The following is an 11684-nucleotide window of genomic DNA, read 5'->3' as shown; positions in this document are numbered from 1 at the left end:
AGATGCTTATCACCACAGGTTTCTTGCCAATCTACATATCTGTATTCACTCTCTGAGCTGGACTTGTCTTCCTAAGGGTAATATGAGAAGGATTTTCTTTCCAATATCCCCAGATTTATAGGGTTTCTATTTTACGTGGCCTTGTGGCACATATTTAGCTAGAGGCAGGTAAAATGAAAAAAGAAAAAAAAGTCTAGCACCACCAGAGAAGAAAAGGATTTAAATATAAGCAGATGATTTGTAGTGTAGAAAGAAAAGTGGAACTTGTTTGTTGCTGATGGTCTGGGTATTGTAGCACAAATGTCTGTTTCTGTGGATTGAAGCGATTGCTCATTTGTACTGAGAAAAGGTGCTTTAGATTAATTAGAAACTTCAATACTGCAATGTGCTAAATTTTAATTATTTCACTTCCTGCTTGGTATATTAATGTTGTGATTACCCTTGAAAGAGTATTACCGATGATGATTTATGCAAAACCCAGTCAGCTCCATAGCTCCATCAGTTTCAATTAAAACAAGCCGCAGAGGAGGTGTGCTGCGGCCCTGGTGCCTGTGATCACCATTGCTCTCACAGGCAGGTACAGTCCGTTTACTTAAAGCATTACCTTTGTTTACCGTTCTGGAACCGTCTGTTCCATGGCATAACTCACCACTGACAGAGGAAATTGTAGAGATTTGGTCTGCTGGACTTGGATTCAAACTGAAACCATCCAGGGAAATGTATTTCATCTGTACTTCTCTGCTGATATAGGATATTTGGGGCCAACCCTTCCCTTTTCTGAACTGTTCGAGGGCTGAACTGGCCAAAAGAAACTATTGAGCCTGTAATCCCAGCACTTTGGGAGGCCGAGGCGGGAGGATCACGAGGTCAGGAGATCGAGACCATCCTGGCTAACACGGTGAAACCCCGTCTCTACTAAAAATACAAAAAATTAGCCGGGTGTGGTAGCGGGCGCCTGTAGTCCCAGCTACTCGGGAGGCTGAGGCAGGAGAATGGCGTGAACCCGGGAGGCGGAGCTTGCAGTGAGCCGAGATCGCGCCACTGCACTCCAGCCTGGGCGACAGAGCGAGACTCCGTCTCAAAAAAAAAAAAAAAAAAAAAAAAAGAAACTACTGAGCAGTTAGCATTTTCTGATTTAAATGAACGGCATTTGGTCAGTCTCTGGGCACTGTGGTCATCTGGAGTTAATCATAAAGTATGCGCGTTCTCTAAAATGAAGCCCTGGCCTTGAAGCTCATTTATCTCAATGACTTCAACTATCGAGAGGTCATAGGGTTTTTCATGGTGCGTCCCCAGTACCCAGTGGTTCTAATTACTAATTTGGCTGCACAGTTATTGAAATCTCCTTTCTACCTGGCAGCCCTTCCTAAATCTAGTCCAACAGTGTTGCTGAGTTTGCCTGCCAGGTCCAGGAGGGGCTCTTCTTTCTGAGTACCAGAGAGACAGGCAGCAAACCTGATTTCAATGGCAGTTCCATTTTAATCAATTTGGAAATTCTTCACTACAAGCTTCCCATTTACAAAGTCCGAGGAGCCTCCACCTGCCAAGTGAGAGCTCTCTGGACAGCTTGCCAAGATCAGAACCTGATTCCCAGCAAAGATAGGAAAATGCATGTGCTGTCCTCTTTTTTTCATAGAGAAAAAAAGGCTGGGACGGAATCGTAGAATCTTGGAGCTGGGAGACTGAGGGCTCCCCAGGACTCATGCATGGTCTCCAGTGGACTCTTCTTTCCAAATTCATCCCCTGCACTCTCCTCTTCCTCAGTCTACACTGAGCAAACATACTTGAAGGTATCAAGAGCCTTCCTACCATATAGCCTTTGCCCTGGCTGCTCTCTCCATGTGAAAAGCTTTGCTCCTATATGTTGAACAGTCAGGTTTGTTTGTTTGTTGTAATCCTTTAGGTCTGATGTCATTTGGTTTTGTGTCCCCACCCAAATCTCATCTCAAATTGTAATCCCCGTAGTCTCCACATGTTGAGAGAGGGACAAGATGGGAGGTGATTGCATCATGGGGGCAGTTTTCACAATGCTGTTGTTGTGACAGTGAGTGAGTTCTCATGAGATCTGATGATTTTAGAAAGCAGTTTTCCCTGCTCTTGCTTGCCTGCTCTCACCTGCTGCCATGTAAGCTGTGCCTACTTCCCCTTCCACCATGCTTGTAAGTTTTCTGAGGCCTCCTCAGACATGCAGAACTTTGAGTCAATTAAACCTCTTTTCTTTATAAACTACCTAGTTTGGGGCAGTTGTTTATAACAGTGTAAGAATGGACTAATGCAGCTAATTGGTGTATAAAGATACTTGAAAATGTGGAAACGACTTTGGAACTCGGTAACAGGCAGAGGCTGGAACAGTTTGGAGGGCTCAGAAGAAGACAGGAGATGTGGGAGAGTTTGGAACTTCCTAGAGACTTGTTGAATGATTTTGACCAAAATGCTGATAATGATGTGTACAACGAAATCCAAGCTGAGGTGGTCTCAGGTGGAGATGAGAAACTTCTTGGGAAGTGGAGCAAAGGTCACCCTTGCTACACTTTAGAAAAGAGACTGGTGGCATTTTGCCCCTGCACTAGAGATCTGTGGAACTTTGAACTTGAGACAGATGGCTTAGGGTATCTGGCAGAATAAATTTCTAAGCACTAAAGCATTCAAGAGTTTATCTGGTTGATTTTGAAAGTGTTCAGCCTTATGCATTCACCAAGAGATGGTTTGAAATTGAAACTCATGTTTAAAAGGGAAGCAGAGTGTAAAAGTTTGGGAAATTTGCAGCCTGACTATGTAATAGAAAAGCAAATCCCATTTTCTGGGGAGGAATTCAAGCCAGCTGCAGAAATTTGCATCAGTAATGAGGAGCCAAATGTTAAGAGCCAAGGTGATGGGGAAAATATCTCCTGGGCATGTCAGAGGTCCTCATGGCAGCCCCTCCTGTCACAGGCCTAGATGCCTAGGAAGGACAGAACAAATGGTTTTATGGGCAAGGCCCAGGGACCACTGCTCTGTGGAGCCTCGGGACATGGTGTCTTGCATCCCGTGGCTAAAAGGGGCCAAGGTACAGTTCAGGCCATTACTTCAGAGGGTGTAAGCTCCAAGCCTTGGCAGCTTCCAGGTGGTGTTGGGCCTGTGGGTGCTCAGATGTCAAGAATTGAGGTTTGGGAACTTCTGCCTACATTTCAGGGGATATATAGAAATGCCTGTATGTCTAGGCAGAAGTTTGCTTCAGGGGTGGAGCACTCATGGAGAACCTCTGCTAGGGCAATGTGGAAGGAAAATGTGGGGTTGGAGCTCCCCCACAGAGTCCCCATTGTGGCATGGCCTAGTGGATCTGTAAGAAGAGGGTCACTGTCCTCAGACCCCAGAATGATAGATCCACCAACATTTTTCACTGTGCACCTGTAAAAGCTGCAGACACTCAACACCAGCCATGAAAGCAGCCTGGGCAGGAGGCTGTACCCTGCAAAACTACAGGGGCAGAGATTCCCAAGGCTGTGGGAGCCAGCTCTTTGTGTCAGTGTTCCCTGGATGTGAGATATAGAGTCAAAGGAGATCATTTTGGAGCTTTAAGATTTAATGACTGCCCCGCTTGATTTTGGCCTGGCATAGGGCCTGTAGCACCTTTGTTTGGCCAATTTCTCCCATTTGGAATGTGAATATTTATCCAATGCCTGTATTTTCATTGTGTATTGGAAGTAACTAACTTATTTTTTATTTTACAGGGTCATAGGTGGAAGGGACTTGACTTGTCCCAGATAAGACTTTGGAATTGGAGTTTTGAGTTAATGCTGGAATGAATTAAGACTTTGGGGGACTGTTGGGAAGGCATGAGTGTGTTTTGAAATGTGAGGACATGAGATTTGGGAGGGGCCAGGGGCAGAATGATATGGTTTGGCTCTGTGTCCCCACCCAAATCTCATCTCAAATTGTAATCCCCATAATCCTCACATGTCAAGGGAGGGACCAGATGGGAAGTGATTGGCTCATGGGGGTGGTTTCTCCCCATACTGTTCTTGTGATGGTGAGTAAGTTTTCATGAGATCTGATGGTTTTATAAAGCAGTTTTCTCTGCTCTTGCTGGCTCTCTCTTGCTTGCCACCATGTAAGATGTGCCTACTTCCCTTTTCACCATGATTGTAAGTTTCCTGAAGGCTCTCATCCATGTGGAACTGTGAGTCAATTAAACCTCTTTTCTTTATAAATTACTCAGTCTTGGGAATGTCTTCATAGCAGTGTGAAAATGGACTAATACAAGATTTGTGCTCAAATGTTTCTTCCTTAGATGCCTTTGACCACCATACTATTCTCTATTGTTTATTTCCTTGACGCTACATACCTTGTTTTGCAAGTTTACCTCTGTGCTATCTGACCCTCCTGCTACAGTGTGGAGGAATTTTTCAGGAAGGCTCATTTGCCATAATGTGTCCAGCACTGAGCACAGAGCTGGGATGACGGTGTTACCATTTTTGTTCCCTATGTTCAGGAAAGTGGTCCCCTATGTTTCAATCTTGTTATAATTCCCATTCCTACTCATTCAATGGCATTTATTTATTTACTACTATATGAACCATTCACTAAAAGGCACTTTTCAAAACAGATTCTGATTGATACTTCTTATGGAGGGCAAGGGCAGCTTGGTTTGCTCTGTGGGGACTTGGATTTGAGATCTGCTATGCTCATATCAGGGGTTAGCATTTGTTCTTAAAAAGAAGGGAAGTGTGGTTAGTTAGTGTGATAATAGTTAAAGTGGTCTGTCACCACTTTCCTGGACAAGCTGTCATGCTGTATTCTGGTGAGTACCACCCTCTGCCTTGGGACAATGAGACCAGGAAAGCTACTGGCAAGTGAAGTTGACAAGTTAGGTTCATCACATTCACTCATATGGCAACCTGTGCTATCCCTAAATTTGTTTCTCGTAATTGTCTCTTTTGTTAAAATTTAATTGCAGTATGACCAGTTTTTGTCCTTTTTCTTCACCTATCAATACTTGTACAGTTTCCTTCTGTCTTTCCAGCCCAACTCTTAAAACAATGCATGCTTTTTGCGACACTCACACCAGTAATGTTTACTTCTCCTTATCTCTCTTTCCTTGTTCTATTCTTTACAGTAGCAGATAGTCAGGCCACCATTGAAGTTCTTTGCCCTTATCCACAGACAAGGAAGTCACATTCTAGGTATCTTTAGTGTCCCTTCCTCTGCTTCCCCACTGGCCTGAACAGAAACTCCATTACCGTGTATCTATTTGTAGTGTCACCTGAACAAAGGGACAATGCCGGAGACCTATAGAGGGGCTAAGGACGCCATTTTTGTCATCAGGTAGATGCTGTAGTCCTGGTTCTCCCACCTTCTGGCTTTGTAAGCTGATGCAGGTCATAAATGTTCTGAGTTTTGATTTCCAGTAAGATGGAAATAATTAAAACCTCATGGTTATTATTGTGAGAATTAAATAGATAATGTATAATAAACATTTATACATAAACTATTTATAATAAACTATTAGCATAGTTTTGGCATATACAATGTAGAAAACAAACACATCTGTATCTTTAGAAGAGTGTAGGGAAGTTATTCATCCTCAATTAACCAAAGCCAAAATATACACCACTAGCAATTTTCTCCTTTGGAATAGCATTCCTTTTTGTGGTCCTTCGTGGAAATAAATATACTACTGGGACATTGTATTCATCAAGGTTCTGACAGGAAACAGATGGCATGCTCCAAACATTTTCACTAGAAAGGTTTTAATAAAATATGCTAACAGTATTGAAGGAGCTCATCAGGAATGGGGAGGCACCCAGGGCACCTGACAGCAAGAACTCACACTTCCCTTTCAATTTCAATAGCAGTGAATAATAGAGGATGCAACTTCAGTTCATTGTTTGAGCCCCTACCCTGTGCCAAGTCAGGCACTAGGCTATTTGATGGTTCTAAAACAGCTTGTAGTTAGGCTGCGGGGAGAGAACACACAAGCAGTAGCCCTTAAACTTCAGCTTGCAGCAGAATCAGGTGCAGGACTTGTTAAAAGGCAGATTGCTGGGCCCCAGCCCCTGGGGTTCTGATTCAGTGGGTCTGGGGTATGACCTGAGTGTTTGCATATCCATATCGCTGGCTGATTCTGATGCTGCTGGATCAGGAACACAATTTGGGGAACCATTAAATTATGGCAGTATAACAAGATACTAAATATGACTGTTCCTATAGTTTCCAGGGAAGAAGCCACAAATTTGGAGAGAAATAGGTGGCAGACAACTTATGCAGAAGAGGCTAAGAGCATGTAAAGCTGGCTTTGTAACTTAGCTCACTATCCCCTTCAGGGTTGTTTTAGTTAGGTTAGGGAATGGATCAGAGAGGCCCACAGTAAGGACTACTTTAAACAGAATCAGCAGAGTACCTTGGCCAAGAGAAAAAAATTAGCCAATTTTCAAAAAACCCACCTGACAGCTGTGTCCTGGAGTTTGGAGGAGGTACGACCTGATGCTCTGACTCAGGTCTGGAAAATCTAAATATATTAGGCTCTCTAGAGAGTTCTAAGCAAAGGCACAGGCTGTGTTGAGAACAGCCTAGATTTCCAGAGCTTGCTGAGGCAAAGATGGGTGAGATTTCCCCTGGGTCAAATGGACCTGCAGAAGGCCGCTAGCCTGAAGTAGTCTTCAAAAAAGATTCTGTCAGATTGCAACCCAAGATATAATATGGTTATCCATGAATATACGGTGATATAAATAAATAACTGAATAAATCAATGAATGCATACATAAATACATGGCTGGGAATAGACTAATGTCCCACGCCAAAGATCCCAAATAATTTCCATAGATCTGCCTGAGGTAGAGCATACCTCCTTCTCTTCCTTCATCTGGGTTGTGCACAGTAACTTCCTTCCAAAGAGTACAGTCTGAAAAGGAGGAACATAAAGAGTAACTTTTCCAGTGGAGAAATCTGACAAATACAACCTCTGCCAAGTGGTCAAAGTTCACACCCGAGTGTTGAGTCTTGTTAATGGTGTGCACTCTTGGTGTGATAGTATGGGAATGGCACCTCACCGCTGTGGTCTTCCCTCCCAAAACCCATAATCCCACAGCAATCAGGAAAGGACATCAGAAAAATCCCAGTTGAGGAATATTCTACCTGATCACTACTCCTCAAAACTGTCAAGGTCATTCCAAACAAGGAAAGCAGCCAGGTGCGGTGGCTCACACCTGTAATCACAGGACTTTGGGAGGCCGAGGCAGGCAGATCACATGAGGTCAGGAGTTCAAGACCAGCCTGGCCAACATGGTGAAATAAATAAATAAATATTTATTTATTTATTTATTTATTTTATCTAATAAAATTTAATTATTTTATCTAATAAAAATATATATATATAAAATTAGCTGGGCATGGTGGCCTGCACCTGTAATCCCAGCTACTCAGAGGGCTGAGACAGGAGAATCGCTTGAACTCAGAGGCGGAGGTTGTGGTAAGCCAAGATTGCAACACTGCACTCCAGCCTAGGTGACAGAGTGAGACTCCATCTCAAAATAAAAATAAAAATAATAGAAAATAAAAAAAGAAAAGCAAGGAAAGCCTGAGAAACTTTCATAGCCAAGAGGAGGCTGAGGAGACATAACACCTAAAGGTGATGTGGTATCCTGCATGAGATACTGACACAGAAAAAGGACATTTGGTAAAAACTAAAGAAATCTGAATAAAGTATGGACTTTAGCTGATAATAAAGTATCAACATTGGTTAATTAGTTGTTCACAGGTACATGACTAAAGTAAGAGGATGAATGTAGAGGCAACTAGGCATGGGGTACATGGGAACTCTGCAGGCTTCCTGTAAATGTAAAAGTATTCTAAACTTAAAAATTTATTGTATAAATGATTCTGTCCAGTTGATCATCCAGTTGGGGTAGGTGATCATGTCCAGTTGGAGAAGGTGACCACCACCAGAGGGAGATTCTATGAGGTAGATGGCCAGAAGATGGGGGTGGAGGGTAGTCACTCATGGCCAGCTGGAAGAAGATGAGCTTGTTCAGGGAATTTCAGTAAGTTGTCCTGGGTGGCAGAGGAGGGGCAGGGTGGCTCTCTGAAGACCCCACCAAATCCCCGCAAGAGAAACAGCCAACATTTGGTCATCTAACAAGCACAGTTGACCTTGGCCACAGGAGACACCACATTGGCCACGTTAAGACTATGACCTTTCTCCTAATTCACTGCCATCACCTTCATACCCTGTGCCCCCCAGCCCAAATATGGAGGGTCCAATATAGCAGTTAGCAAGTAAAGGAGAAGGAGGAGTGAGGAAGAGAGAAACTGAGCGACCATGTTCCTGCTGCAGAATTCTAAGACCCCATGTTGCCTGAGCTGTGTGGAGAAGGCATAAGCATTAGGTTGAATCGCAGAATTAATTGTTGACATTAGATTTGTCTAGACTTTTCATTTATGGAAGGAGAGACAATTTGATAATATCTGAGAATGACTAGAAAAGCTATAAGATCGCCTCAAGATTACCCAGTGGAATAGAGGAGAAAACTATACAAATGGACAAGTTTAACACGCAGTTGTAAACGAAAAATCAAGTTACTTTCTGCTTGTATCCTGCTGTGTCCAGGTCGTTCAGATAACTTATTATAATTTACAGTGCTGTGTTCTACAGAATATATGGGTAAGAGGAGTAAGAAAAATTATAGAGACACTTAAGCTGGTTTAGAGTTATGAATAGGTTTCCACAAGAAAAGGCCATGAATACAGCTGAAATAAAGGAAAAGAGAAAAATTTCCTGGCCGTGTGGGTGCATGAATGCACATATGTGCATGCACACACATGGACTCTGTCTCTCTCACAGACACACACACACACACACACACACACACTCTACAGCAGAAGCACAGAAGCATGGTCAATATAGGGTCCTGGAGCACTGCAGTGAAGGGGCAGCATTCATTATAGCAGGAGAGCAAAGAATACATTCCTTTCTAAGGAGTGATTGGCAGTAAAGAGTGTACTGAATTTAGTTCAGGAGAAAGTTAACAAGGACTTGGCATGGAGAAGATGAGATGGATCAAATGGACATTTCTTGAGTAAAATGGATTTGGTCTGGCGATCATGTGATGTGGGGTGTAAAGGAAAAACAAGATTCAAAGCTAACTCTCAGTTTCCAAGACTAGATATGATTGGTTAATGATACCAAAAATCAACATAGAGAAATCAAGAAGGAGAGTAGGTTGGGCATGGGTCAGTGTGTGGTTCAGGCTAGTTAGCTCAGTTTCAAACTTGTATGAGACATGCAGAAAAGCCATTATGTCACTTAGAGTATACATTAATTTATTAGCAAACTCCTGTGATTCCTCGCAAGCCTAGCAAAAACGTGCTTCCCTCTCAAACCTGCTCTAATACTTCTTCTTTCTTATTCTCCTCTGGTCCGCCATCTCCCCCCTCCAGCGGGCACAATTGTTTACTCCTTTCTATGTATTATCAATACTTTTAATAAACCTCTAATTTAGTACTAAAGTCAATGTTTTATCAGTGATTTCCATGTGACTTTACTTTGCTAAATAAAGAGGTCCTTGCAATAAGGAGCTAATTTTGAGCCTGGCACACATTAGGTGCTCAATAAATGTTTGTTGAATAAACAAATAAGTGAGCTTACCTTACTTGGTGATGAGAAGGCATACTGAGGCATGAGAACATGAAAAGTGGGAGAGAGAGGGAGAAAGAAGGATGAGAAGAAGACTCACATGGGTCTCATCATACTCAATACTCGGTACCTTCCACAATTGAATACTGGTTAATGCTTGGCAGCTCATGTCAGTGTTTTCAACATTGCTCTAGTGGGTAGAGCATTGATATACCAGAGCACTCAGTGACCTCATCTTGTTTTATGTCACTTCTGCCTCCTGGTTAATCTTGATGAAGATTGATGGGGCTTTGGCCATAGGTCCAATGTGACAGTGCATGGAAGGCTAGACACATGGTGTATTAGTCCATTTTCACACTGCTGATAAAGACATACTTAGATTGGGCAATTTACAAAAGAAAAAGGTTTAATGGACTTACCTTCCACATGGCTGGGGAAGCCTCACGATCATGGTAGAAGGTGAAAAGCACATCTCACCTGGCAGCAGACAAGAGAAGAGAGTTTGTGCAAGGAAACTCCCCTTTTTAAAACAATCAGATCTTATTCACTATCATGAGAACAGCCTGAGAAAGACCTGCCCCCATGATTCAGTTATCTCCCACTGGCTCCCTCCCACAACACGTGGGAACTGGGCGAGCTACAAGATCAGATTTGAGTGGGGACTCAGAACCAAACCATATCACTTGGTGTCATCTCCGAAGGCCTTCAGGAGACTTAGAGCATGACAGTGTATCAAAGCTTTGTCTTTCTGAGTCTAAGACTGGTTAGTCTTTCCAAGGTGATTCTCTGTATATCAAGCAGAGCCTTGCTGGGTGGCTGGGGACTGATAGAAGCCCAGAGTCCTGTGGAGTGCAAACCTGAGAGTATGCAGTCAATCTGAATATATGTAGTGATTGTAATTTAGATCAAACCAATGTTTTCTTTCACTCTAAATTCTGGAAGAAATTGTTGGATAGGATTTTGTAGTTTTAAAGTAGCTAGAAATGAATTATAAATTTAGCACATCTAGGAGCTGTGTTGTAGAAAGTAGACAGATAGTCTTAAGCTTTTAGGTGTTGTAAACTCTTAAGAATGCACATGTTCATTAACAGATTTGCACTTAAGTGGACGGGGTCTAAAGTAAGACCCCAGCAGAAATGAAGAAAATGACTAAAAGGCACTATATACATTCTATTAGAGTTTCTTCAAGTTTGCCGCATTTTTTTTTACAAAAATTAACAATATCTAGCAATGCAAACGTTATTTAAAAATTCATAGGCAATTGATTTCCCATAGCTCCAGTTCTTAATAGATTTAAAAGATTCAAAACTTATTCATGATGTGATCAACATGTACTGCTTTAAACAGAGCATTTTGTACTCTATTTAGGATTTGTATTATTAGTTATTCACTTTATCCAAAAAGTATGCATTGCTGGGCAAATGGACCAGAGGGGTATATATTTCTTTTCCATCCAACTTGAAGTGCAATTTGAACCAATCTATTGTATACTCAAACTATGATAAAACAACCTAAGAACAGTAATTTTGTACATGGCATTTCTTGAAACTGCAGGGAGGGGAGACGGGTGGGGCTGCAGTATGGAGCCAAGACTGGCCTTCAGTCTGATGGACAAGTATGATGGACACGTATAGGGGCTTGGAGCTCAAGGCTGTCATTGATGCTTTCAAGTAGAACACCCAATTCTGTCCTCAAAAAGCTTGCATGTGAATACACCATGGAGAAACAGGCATGCAAAATAAATAAAATATACAAAGATTCAGGATAATAGCACCTTTAAAAAAATCTTAATCAAAATATTAGGGCCAAAAATCCTACTAACTCCCTGTCTCTTATCACATTTCTTCTCTTTGCTGGTAACAACTTTAGTTTCCTATGGATAATCAGCCCAGTGGGATTTTCCCCATCAGGGTTAGAGACCCACAATCAGGCCTGGCTTGAATAAAAATTGTCTGGTAAGTACAAAATCTAATAGGGCTGAAAACATTAGTTTTCCTTTTTCCACCTTTTTCCACCAGCAGCCCAGCTAGAGGACTAACCTTTTTGAGAGCCTGCTATGTACCATGCACTGTGA

This window comes from Pan paniscus, chromosome 14, assembly GCF_029289425.2.
Source record: "Pan paniscus chromosome 14, NHGRI_mPanPan1-v2.0_pri, whole genome shotgun sequence".
Classification (NCBI taxonomy): domain Eukaryota; kingdom Metazoa; phylum Chordata; class Mammalia; order Primates; family Hominidae; genus Pan; species Pan paniscus.
This window is presented reverse-complemented; position numbering follows the sequence as displayed.